This window comes from Diceros bicornis, chromosome 5 (assembly GCF_020826845.1).
Source record: "Diceros bicornis minor isolate mBicDic1 chromosome 5, mDicBic1.mat.cur, whole genome shotgun sequence".
In the NCBI taxonomy this organism is placed as follows: domain Eukaryota; kingdom Metazoa; phylum Chordata; class Mammalia; order Perissodactyla; family Rhinocerotidae; genus Diceros; species Diceros bicornis.
Window position 1 is genome coordinate 53,562,810 of NC_080744.1, and position 12,470 is coordinate 53,575,279.

A 12,470-nucleotide genomic window follows, 5' to 3' on the forward strand; every position below is an offset into this window, starting at 1 on the left:
TAATTGATGTGTAACCTCTTTCACAAATTTACCTTCTTTCTCCCACCCTATCTTCTCTACCTAAATTTCTTTTTAATATGTCTTGCATTGTTTGTATCTTTAAAAAAGTGCCTTAAATCCTTCTGAAGCAAGGCTAAATATAAAGAAAGTATAAATATATTCCTCAGAAATCCTTGGATTCTTGCTATGAGGATGGAAGAAAAAAAATATAAAGGTTTTTCTGTCCAGGAAGGGAAAATTGCATAATGCAAAGCTCCTAGAACATATTCTGTGTAAAAATCAAATGGAATAATTTAAATGCATATTTTCTGTTGAAGAAAAAAATATATACACGGTGCTCACTTTCAGCAGCACGTATACTAAAATTGGAACTGTACAGAGAAGATTAGCACAGTGCCTGCTAAAGAATGACTCACAAATTCAGGAAGAACTCCATATGTTTAGATGTCGGTCAAAGGGTACAAACTCCCAGCTATTAGATAAACAAGTTCTGGGGATCTAATGCACAGCATGCTGACTATAATTAACAATACTGTATTGTATACTTGAAAGTTTTTGAGAGTAGATCTTAAATGTTATCACCATACACATAAAAAAATCCTAGTTATGTGAAGGGATGGAGATATTAACTAACCTTATTTCGGTAATCATTTTGCAATGTATACATGTATCTAATCATCACATTGTATACCTTAAACTTACATATGTTATATGTCAACAATGTCTCAATAAAGTTAGGGGAAAAATTGTCTCAACTACAGAGAAATATATATATATATATATATATATATGCATATGATTGGATTCAAGAAAACTGGAATTTCTGGTACAAGGGAGGGATAAGTGTATAACACTCCCAACCTCAGGAGACTCCCTGAATAATTAGCGGCCTGCTGCATGAAGGCCAATAACATGTCCCTTCAGAAGCCTGGGGTGGGCCATGTGGACATGCCATACCATCAGGGAGGTACTTAGTGGGTTCTGAGAACACCAGTTTCTTGCACACAGTAAAAGCTTTATGAATATATGCTGAATACATGGAAAAGATAAGTAAAAGAAAAATGCCAAAAACCATGATTCCTGTGTGCTAAATAAGTCCACAGACAATCTTCAAATTAATGCAGGTAGAAATGATTTAGCAGCACCCAGAAAGGTGGATGCTGTGAAGGGCTTCAGTCTTTTTAATCCTCTCAACAACACTTTGAGGTAGATGTTCTTATCTCCACTTTTTTTCAGATGAGGTTAAGGGAGGTTAAGTAATTTGTGCAAGACTACATAACTAGTAAGTGAAAGACCCAGGATTTAAGCCCGGAGCCGTCTGATTCTAAAAGCAGACTATTCCCTGGGTCTACTCCGATATTTCCCAAGCTTTTCTGAAGTAAAGAACTCAAACCTGAGGCCCCACCCCAGACCCGCTGCATCAGAATCTCAGGAAGCGACTTGGAAGTGTGTGTTTAACAAGAGACAAGATGATTATTATCATCAGAGGAGTAATTGCTCTATTGCATCAGGTGGGAAAGGGACCTGTATCTCCCTCTGAGGGATCAAATAGAAGCCCTCAGAGATCTGAAGCTCATATAACTGAAACTACATCATGTCGTTCTGGAGTTTATCAGATCACGATATTATAGAATATTTATTCTTCAGTTTGGTAACATAGCATTGTCTGATTTAAGGTTATCTGGATCCTAAAATACCAAGATCATTTTGGAAAGTTAAAAATGGGCTCTAGTTTAAACCCCAGACTTATTAGCTTTTCTCTCTCTCTCTCTATGGTTCTCAGGAGCAGAAGTGAATAAGAATTCAGTTTCAATGCCTCGCAGCTTTAATTGTGGCAGAGGTTCCAGCTGTGCTGGGGCTGGAAGGAGAACCACGGGCTGGGAATCAGTCCTCACGTCCGGTTGCCCACCAGATGGCTTTCATAGGATGAGCAAGTTACACAATCCAGGAAGTACAAAATCCATCCTGGCTCTCTTTGTTTTTCTTACTTTCAGTTTTTCCGTGCCTGGTTAGACGAGCTGAGGCCAAAAACGCCTGCAGCTTCCATACCCATCACGAGAGCAAACAACTTACCTGTACCACCTAAACAATTAATTAATTAATGGAAAGCAAGACAGTGACTCCTGATATGGCTGAATTTAAGTCAAGCTGTGAAATTCCACAGAGCAGCCAGAAGTAGAGACGGACAAGTTGAACTGAAACCTGAGGGGCGTTGGACCACTGCTTCTCAGCAATTTTATTGTAAGTTATTCCCATTATCTCAGAGAGAAATTGGAGACATGGTTAGAGAAAAACATGGAGCTGATTACCCCATTTTGAGCACAGATCTTTGTTTTAAGGAACTTGCTTTATGTGCTGTTGCCAAGAACTTTGCTCTGAGTGATATTCCCAGGCATGATGTTTTTAATAGCAAGTAATGACAACTACATTTTACAAATAATAGTTTAATGTGCTTTAATATGCTTCTATTCCTGAGTGTTCTTGATCTCATTTCATCTTAACAACAGCTCTGTGAGGTTGGTACTCTTCTTAACATGATTTTACAGATGAGGAAACTGGGAGCTTCATCACAGGGTAATTAAGTAATCTAGTAGCTGAGATCCCATCTCATCTGCATCCCAAAGGAATCCACATATCTAGGCCATTCATTTCTCAAAAGACAGATTCTCCTACTGGATTAAAATATAAGACCCAACAATATGTTTGGTGCTTAAAAATAGGTATCTACAACAAAAAGATGCAGAAATGCTACAAATAAAAAAGTTTGATCTAGGAAACTCACAGAACAAAAAGAAAACAGTTGGTAAAGTTGATATCATATAAAAGAGATTTTGAAGCCAAAAAGGTAGAGGGAGGGTGCAAAGAGGCTTCCGATTATAATGAAAAATATAGAATCAACAGTGAAGACATGGATTACCAAAGTCAGAGATGCAAAGAGAAATCGAATAAATAAAAAACAACCAATTGTAATGGGGGGTGTTGATTCATTATTAGGCTAAAGCACAAATTGACAAATTTTAAAAATTAAGATTTTAAGACAATCTTAAAAATCTTAAAAATAAAAAACAAAAATTAAATAGACAAACTTAAACAGGCAAAAGTTTAGAAGATATTGTGGGGCCGGCCTGGTGGTATAGTGGTTAGGTTCGCGTGCTCTGCTTTGGCAGCCCAGGGTTCGTGGATTCAGATCCTGGGTGCAGACCTACACACCGCTAGTCAGGCCATGCTGTGGAGGCATCCCACATACAAAATAGAGGAAGGTGGGTACAGATGTTAGCTCAGCGACAATCTTCCTCAAGCAAAAAAGAGGAAGATTGGCAACAGTTGTTAGCTCAGGGTCAAACTTCCCCACCAAAAAAAAAAAAAAATTTAGAAGATATTGAAGATGTGATATAAAATAAATATCTACTATAAAATAAAATATGAAAAATAACATAGAGGTTATGAATACTGTACAACTAATAAGTTAGAACCAGTAGACATATATTGAACTCAATAACAACATAGACTATACTTCTTTTTCAAAGTATAGGACATTGGTACATATATATTAACTCTCAAATAAGCCCTCAAAAATGAATTGAGGAAAATTATATAGATAATATAATACTAAGACTTAAAAGAAGGCTTAAACCAAACATCATACAGGATGATGCCATATTTTTAATGTACTCGTATTTTATTTAACTATAAAAAAGTCCAGAATTTTTGTTGATTGAAAGCAAAAGTCTAGAAAATATACATCTGAATACTAACAATGGTTATCTCTAAGCCCTGAGATTTCTGATGATTTTTGTTATTTTGCTTTATTTTTCTGCTATGAATATATAGTAATTGCACAATAAAACAATAAATATGAAAATAAATATGAACTTCTTTAGAACATTTATCTTTAGTACAGATAAATATTAATTATAAAGTAATATTAATCAATATTATATAATAATATTGATAAATATTAATATATCGAGTGCCCTGCAGGTGGTGGTTGCTATAAACATGCAGCCATTTCAATTGTTACCACTGTCATCATCATTATTGTAAATTCTAAAACACTGTTGATGTCTCTCTCTCTATATATATATACACACACATATATACGCACACACATATATATACAATATATATTATAAAATAAAATATAAATTTGAATTAATTTTTAATTTAAATATAAATTAATTTTAATTTAAATTTAGATTATATAAATTTATTTATCTAAATATAAATATATATCGTGTATATATAGTACATATTATAGTATATATATTCTACTTGTAAAACACAATATTGAGATGACTGACAATTTGAACATGGGCTATGGAATTAGATAATCATATTGTATCAATATGAAATTTCCCAATTTTCTCAACTATTAAATTTCCTGTTTTTTAGAAGAGAAAATGTCTATCTCAGGAAATATACATTGAAGTGCTTAGATATGTATGTATGTACATCTGCAACTTATTTGCAAATGGTTCAGAAAAAACTTCATATAGAGAGAGAATGAATAAAGCAATCAAGGAAAATATAAACAAACAAACTATAAACAAATGGTGAATCTGGGTAAATGGTGTGCAGGAGTTCTTCATACTAGTCTTTTAATATTTCTATAAGTTTAAAATTATATAAAAATAAAAATTTACAACAGCAATAAACAAATAAATGGGAGACAACCTCTAACACAGCAACAAAAATGTTCCTAAGCAACAGGGTCAAGTAGGAAATTAAGAACATGGTGATAAGCTATGGAATATTGTAAAACTGAAAACATCACCTATCAACGTGAGGGGGTGCGAACAAATCAGGGCCAGAGGTGAAGACGTGGGTGCATTTTAGAAATATGAAATAAGTGAACTAAGCATTCGATTGAAAATCTTATAAAAAGGAGAGAGTCAACATAAGACAAAATAGACAGAAAATAATAAAGATGAAGGACAGAAATAAATACACTGGAAAACAGAAAATCAGAGGAAATAAATAAATTTAAATGCTCGTTCTCTGAGAAGATTATAAGATAGATTAAAACCCTTGGAAATACAATAAATAAAAGGTATAAATCAACAAAATTAAAAACAACACCGGTGATTTACAATTGATAGAAAGGATTTTAAAATATAAATGATTGCAATGCACAATTTATGATAACCAATTAGAAATGTTTAGCCAAATGAACAATACAAAATATAAAACAAATTAGCAAAACAAGATGTGGGAAACATGAAAATAATGATGGAGAAGGAAATGGAGAAAGTTATTAAAGAAATATCACATCCACCAAAAGAAATATGACCTAAACAAATTTACTGAGCAATATTTCTACATATTCAAGAAACGGATTTTTCCATATTATGTCATCCGTTCCAAATCATGGAAAAACAAGACCTGATATCAAATTTGTCCTAAGAGATAAGAATTATAGTCATCCACAAATCTGTGAAAAATACCACGTGCACACACACCGACAGAAACACGCCATCTTAGGATGACCAATGTGCACAAATACCAATTCCAATAAAACTGATTTGAAAAGATGACAACCAGGCTTAGGCACATAGTATATTTGTTGTTGGATAAATGAATATACGGGTATATGAATGAAGAAATTAATGTGGTCAGTTAACAGCATCTACTAAGGCAAGAATGCTTGTGCACACCATCTATTTGCTAACTTTTATTAATCACTTCATCCATGTCAGGCCCAATGAGCACTAGCAGAAAAATCATTTTTAACTGAGCTTACAGAACGCAGCTGAACAAGAGAGCGTGGTGACCAATAAAGGTAAATTGTAGGAATGTCAAAAGATTACGACAAATCACAGAATACCTTTTAGAAAAGAATTGCTGATTTTTATTTGTTTGTTTATTTATTTATTTTGGTGTGACTTGAAAGAAAAAATGAAGAAGGGAAGACACTAAGGATTGCAGAGTGACAGAATGTACCATCCCAAAATCTGCCACTTTGGCATAAGGACTCTTTTGAGCTAAAGGCACTTGAAAAATAACAGGTGTAAGAAGGGCATTCTAATCTCCCCCTTTCTTCCTAAAACAAGAGATAAAAATTCCCATGTGAAAGATGCTCTCCTGGTAGCAGAGGAAAAGAAACATTCTTCAATGGGGACTAAAAGCTGAGAGAATTCTGTACACACAGACCTTGATAAAATAATTCTTATCTTCCTTTAGCCTCCCTACACCATTTAATTACTTTTCCACATTTGCCTCTCTTTGCTTGACCCAGTATAAAAGCTTGTAGGGTCTACCATTTCTTTGGGTCTTCATTCCCTTATGAGAGACCCCGTGTCACGTAAAACTTATATAAATTTGTCTGCTTTTCTTCTGTTAGTCTGTCTCAGGACGATTTAATTCTCAGGCCCGCCCAAAAAACTCTAAGAGGGTAAAGGTAAAATTCTGCTTCCTCTACACGATGCTCCTGAGGGAAAAGACTCATGAATCTGACTACGTGAAAATTTAAAACTCCATTCAACAAAACACCACATGCAAGGGGAAAAGACAAAATGCAAATTGGGAGAAGATATTTGCAACACATATAACCACAAAGACTTAAAATCAGTAAGAAAAATCTAGTGAACTAATAGAAAGATGGGCAAAAGATATGAATGAGCAATTCAAAGCAGAGGAAATTTGAATGACCAATGGCACACATAAAAAGATGTTCAATCTTACTAGTAATCAGAAAGCTGAAAATTAAAACAATGAGATACCATTTTACATCCATCAAACTGGTGAAAATGAAATGACCTGACAGTATCAAGTGCTGGTGATGATGTGGAAAAATTGGAGAAACATTCACATTTTGTTGATGATGTGTTCATTGGTGTAACCAATTTGGAGAATAAATTGTCAACATCTAGCAACATTGAAGACATGCATATTTCACAACCCAGCAATTTCACTTCTGGGAGTAAACTCTAGAAGCTCTCACTTGTGGACGATGCAAGTCCATTGTAACATTGTTTATAACAGCAAAAAATAAACAAAATAGTAAACCACACAAACATTCATCAAAAGAACAAACTGTAATATACTCATGCAATGGGACCATTAATAGCAGTTTTATCAACAGAGATAAATCTCAAAAATATAATGCTGAGTGAGAAAACAAGTTGCAGATAAGTAGAGTATAAAAATGTATAAACATACAAAATAATACTATATGTTTTATAGCTACCTATATATGTTGCAAACACATACACAGATGAGAATGACAGGCACCAAACTCAGGATGGGGTGGCCTCCTAGGAGGAAAAATGAGAAGAGGCACACAGGTATCCAAGTATTCTATTTTTTAACAAAAAAAGGAAACATATATGTTAAAACGTTAGGATTTGATGGATTTGAGTAGCAGAGTGGTATTCATAAATATTCATTATACTGTATTTTTGAAATCATTAAAATTTTTTTAAATGAGCACCCCAATTTTAAAAATATATAAAAAATACAAAACTATATAAACTAGTATATAAAATATATAAACATCATTAATAGGTAATTCATATAGAAAGAAAATATCCAGTAAAAATGGGAGTGTGGTAAATTCAACTTTAACTAACTAGTAAAAAAAAATTAAAAAATACGTATACCATTTTGGCTTATCAATTTAGCATGAAATTGTGAAAATGTTGATAGCTAATGTTAACAAGGGGAAAGGGTAGGATAGGAGGGGAGAGCACACCCATTCACTGTTGATGGGAACTTAAAATGATATAAATTTACTTAATTTAGCAGTATGTATGAAAAGGCAAAATATATATATACCTATATTTTTAACCTTTGCCTCAGCAATCATACTTTAAGAAATTTATGCAAAGGAAGTGATCAGAAATGTGGACCAACGGGCCGGCCCCATGGCATAGTGGTTAAGTTCGGCACACTCTGCTTCAGCAGCCCAGGTTCTGATCCCAGGCACGGAGCTACACCACTCTTCAGCCATGCTGCGGAGGTGAACTACATATAAAGTGGAGGAAGATTGGCACAGATGTTAGCTCAGGGCTAATCTTCCTCAAGCAAAAAAAAAAAACAAAAAAGAGAAATGTGGACCAAGATTCATGCTTATGTATGTTTATGGTAGCATTGTTCATAGTAGTGATATCTTAGACATATTAAAGTCAATAAAAAACAATAGGGAATTAAGTTAATTATGGCACATCTATAGAATGCAATACTCTATAGCTGTTTCAAGTAGTATTTTAAAAGAATACTTAATGCCACTGAAATATGTCATTAAATATTGTTAGGACAGGTTATTAATGAGTTTATATAGTATGTTTACAGTTGTATTTTTAAAAATAAATATATAGACAGGAAAAATAATTTGGAGGTATCCACATCAAAATGTCAATGGTGGTTATCTTGGAAAGGTGAAATTAAGGGTCTTCTTCATCATGTTTTTCTTTTTCTCTTCATTTTCTTATTTTTCAATAATAAACATTTATTGATTTTGTAACAAAAAGTTATTAAAAATAAAGCATTTCACTAAACTAGGCTTTGGTTGATTAAAGATTTAAATATAAAATCTAATTATGGAAGAACTTGCAGAAAATTGAAAAAAGTGTTTATCACCACTCTGGGGGAGTTTTAACTTTCTCAGCTTTGAAGCAATTTAAATGATTGCACTATAAAAATGAGCATTACTAAAGATTTTTTAAAAGAGGGAATATATTTCTATCAAACATTACAAAGAATTAAGATCTATCATAAACAGCTAACTCAAATTTGTAAAATAAATGTCAAGATTCCAAAAGATCAATAGGTAAAAGACAGGGCTAGCCCCGTGGCTTAGCGGTTAAGTGCGTGCGCTCTGCTCCTGGTGGCCCGGGTTCGGATCCCGGGCGCGCACCAACGCACCACTTCTCCGGCCATGCTGAGGCCGCGTCCCACATACAGCAACTAGAAGGATGTGCAGCTATGACATACAACTATCTACTGGGGCTTTGGGGAAAAATAAATAAATAAATAAAAATTATTAAAAAAAAGTCTTTAAAAAAAAAAAATAGGTAAAAGACAGGACCGTTCCCATAAGGGAAATACAATTAATAGACAAACAGAGTGGAAAAATGTGAATTCTCACTAGAAATCAAAGAAATGTAAATGAAAGCAATCTGAAGATGACAATTTACATATTCTAAAGGAAGCAAAAAAAGAGTTGAATGCTAATATCCAGTGATGGTGAAGCTGCCCAGAAATTGACTCATACATTTCATTTACAACCATATTGTTCCCACCATTTAGGAGGAAATGTTACCACTAAGAATTAATTCTTAAGAAATAATTAGGCAAAAGCAGAAATGTCGCTCCTCATCTTCCTGACCTCTGAATGCTGGAAGTCCCAGGGCTCAACCCTTTGACACTTCCTTCCTCTTTTCTATCCACACGCACTGATTGGAGGATCTCACCTATATACCCAGACGTCTCTCCTCTTGGGTCTCCAGGGAGAAAGCAGACCAGAGCAGAGATTTCCCTGGGAGTGGGTGTAAGGGGAATCTTGATGGCAGTTCAAGGGCTCTGAATTCAGTCAAAGGGGCAATGAAGGCAAGAGGGGCCAGGAAAGAGGGTCAGAGAGATGCCTAAAAGTGAGCTTCATCATCATATTATGTAATTCCTTACATTAATACCCAAACATCCCAGGCTTTATCTTCTAATTGGGATTAGAGGATATTCCCTGGGAATTCCCAGGAATTCCCTAATTGCAGTAGCCCTCAGCTCGTCTTCAGTCACTAGGTTTCAGCTGCCCTTGACCCCTGCCCTCACCTCTGAAGTCTGAGGGATTTATTTTTGTGAGGCAGTCCACTCATGCTTTGGCCCCCTTGAAGAAGGCTCTAAACCACTTAAGGTGGGCACCTCAGCACTCCCGCCATGCCTTCTAGGAGAGCTCTGCCGCACTAGGAACCAGACCTTTCCCTCTGGTGGCGGCTGGTGGCAGCCCTGGGCCCTTGGAGCTACAAGGCATGTAGATCCTGTTCTGAGGTCAGGAAGCAGAACTGCTTGTGCCCCTAAGTCTCACAAGATCTATCTGTTCCACAAACACACTCATCCACTCAACATCCCCGTCTGGAGTCTCTACTTCACGTGAGGCCTTTTATTGCTTAAGGATATTTGGACATTAACCATCTCTTCATATTCATGACCTCCGTGAGGTTGGAATCACAGGATTCATTGTCTCCCTTGTGAGGTCATGACTTACCCCAGGCAGAACTGTGCTCAAACCCAGCTCTTCTGCCCTCAAATCCATGTCTCTCTCCATGGCACCAAGTTTGGCCAAGACTGGGTATTGCTACACATATGAACAGCCTACCATTTCCTTTCTTGTTTATATATTGCCTGTGAAAAATGGACAAGGGAAGTTACTTTTCTATTAAGAGCTAAAACAAGCAGTCTGCTCTAGAGATGATATGATAGCAAAAAGAAAGAGTCCCCGGAGGCCAGGAGCCCGGTGTAAATCTGACTGTTCTGCTCCTAGCTCCAGGATCCCAATTACACACCTGCTGACCTCAGAGACCTAATCGCTGCTGTTTCCTAAGGCATTGAAGGGATGGCTCTGCGTAGCCTGACAGTCAGATCAGGTGATAGGAATGGAACTGTGGAGTGAAAAATGGCTCTCTCCAGAGTACCACTCCAGTGGCCATAAATTGAAAGGAAGCCTAGACACAGCAATATTTTCATCCTCCTACCCTGAACTTTGTCTGGAGGTAAAGCTCCTTCCCCATCCTGGCTTACTCAGCAAAAGCTTGCTCAAGTGCCTTCTCCCCTGCAGATCTCAGGCTGCTCAGGAAAAGGGAGAGTGCTCGTGGGGTTCGCCTGAACGATCTACAGTTTCTCAAGGAGTGAGAAGTGAAATTGGGGCTGATGGGGTCACATCCATGCAGGCATCCTGACCCCAAGATATCCCAGAATTCCTCCTTGGGTTTGAAGAGATCCTGCTTCCACCTGACCCTAAGGGAAAAAATAAACTTTCCAAAGGCGGGTTGCACCAACTACTCTGGGCAGGGCTATGTGGAAAGTTTTCTCTGGTGCCCGGTACACACTGCCCCCCAGGGATACAGACTCTCTGGCCGTTGGACAGGACCCCTGGGGTCAGAGGAGTCAGACCAGCGACAGACTCTCCAGTGAGTTCCTAGACCTGACTTGGGCGAGTCACCTCTCTAGGCCATGGGGTCCTGTCCCCAGCTACCCCGGAAGGACTCCCTCTGAGGGCCTTTCCCACTCTAGAGACTGTTTCCTCTGGCCATTAACCTGAGAAAAGGAGCCACGTTTTATTAATTTAAATTCAGTGTTAGCTGGTCTAAGACAGGTGGAAATTTGGAAATTACCCAAACATGAGAAAGCAAATATTTTTTTGGAGAGTGTTTTTTTTTTTTTTTTTTTTTGGTGAGGAAGATTCGTCTGAACCTAACATCTGTTGCCAATCTTCCTCTTTTTTTGCTTGAGGAAGATTAGCCCTGAGATAACATCTGTGCCAATCTTCCTCTATTTTGTATGTGGGTTGCCACTACAGCATGTCTGACAAGTGGTGTAGGTCTCTTCCCCAGGATCCGAACCCGAGAACCTGGGCTGCTAAGCGGAGCCTGCCGAACCTAACCACTATGCCACTATGCTACGGGACCAGCCCCAAGAGCGTGTTTATTTTTTAAATAGAAGGGAATACATAACAACTTATGCAGTTAATTCCAAAATAAAGGACAGGAAGCACAGACCCTATCTATACTTTTTTTCAAAAACACTATAAATAGTTCTCCTGTTCTTTATTATAGTCAGTTAAATGGGCGGAACATGAGAAAGGTTAGGAGCCTGTGAGAGGTAGGAGAAATGAAAAGCACAATGAAAGATGGTAATCAATAAAAATAATAATAGCTGACATGGGTGGTGCTGGGCACTGGGCTAAGCACGGCTCCTGGATTTTTCTCATTTATTCTTCCCCTAAACCCAATGAGGTAAACAGTAGTTCTGTCCCAATTTTAGGAGGCGTGGGGGGACTGAGGCACAAAGATTTTAAATAATTTGCCCACTAATGGGGCTAAAAAGGAAGAAGCCAGCAGGGAAATCCAGTTCCCCGTTATCACAAAGCCTCTGCTCAAAGGACAAAGATACCGAAGGAGACAGCCTTTCTTCCAGAAGGCACCTTATCCTGTTATCTTTAGAATTCTGCAGCTAAATACTTCTGCTATCATTTCTTAACAACAGGAATTACAGGGGGAATTCTGTGCTTCAGTGGAAAACTATGCATTGTCTACACACAGCACGGCCTTCCTGGGTTATCTGATTCTGGCGTTCACTGCCTCTGAGGCATTTTACAACTCTGTACATTGTAGATAACCAAGAGCCAGGCAAGATGCAAAGTCTGCCCTGTCCTGTAGAAGTTCCATTGACCTCCCTCCCACACTGTGCAAGGAGCTAGTTGTCCTTTCATTTGCACATTCATTTCAAGATTTTTTTACCCATATGAATTTGTGCAGGTT

The 12,470-nt window shown here is 37.0% G+C and overlaps 1 non-coding gene across 1 annotated transcript; it reads left to right on the plus strand.

Moving 5' to 3' along the window:
• Nucleotides 1–334: 334 nt before the first annotated feature.
• On the plus strand, nt 335–442 carry LOC131406698 (U6 spliceosomal RNA). The gene has a single exon (XR_009220324.1). It is a non-coding gene; the product is annotated as a U6 spliceosomal RNA (small nuclear RNA).
• The last annotated feature ends 12,028 nt before the right edge of the window (nt 443–12,470 follow it).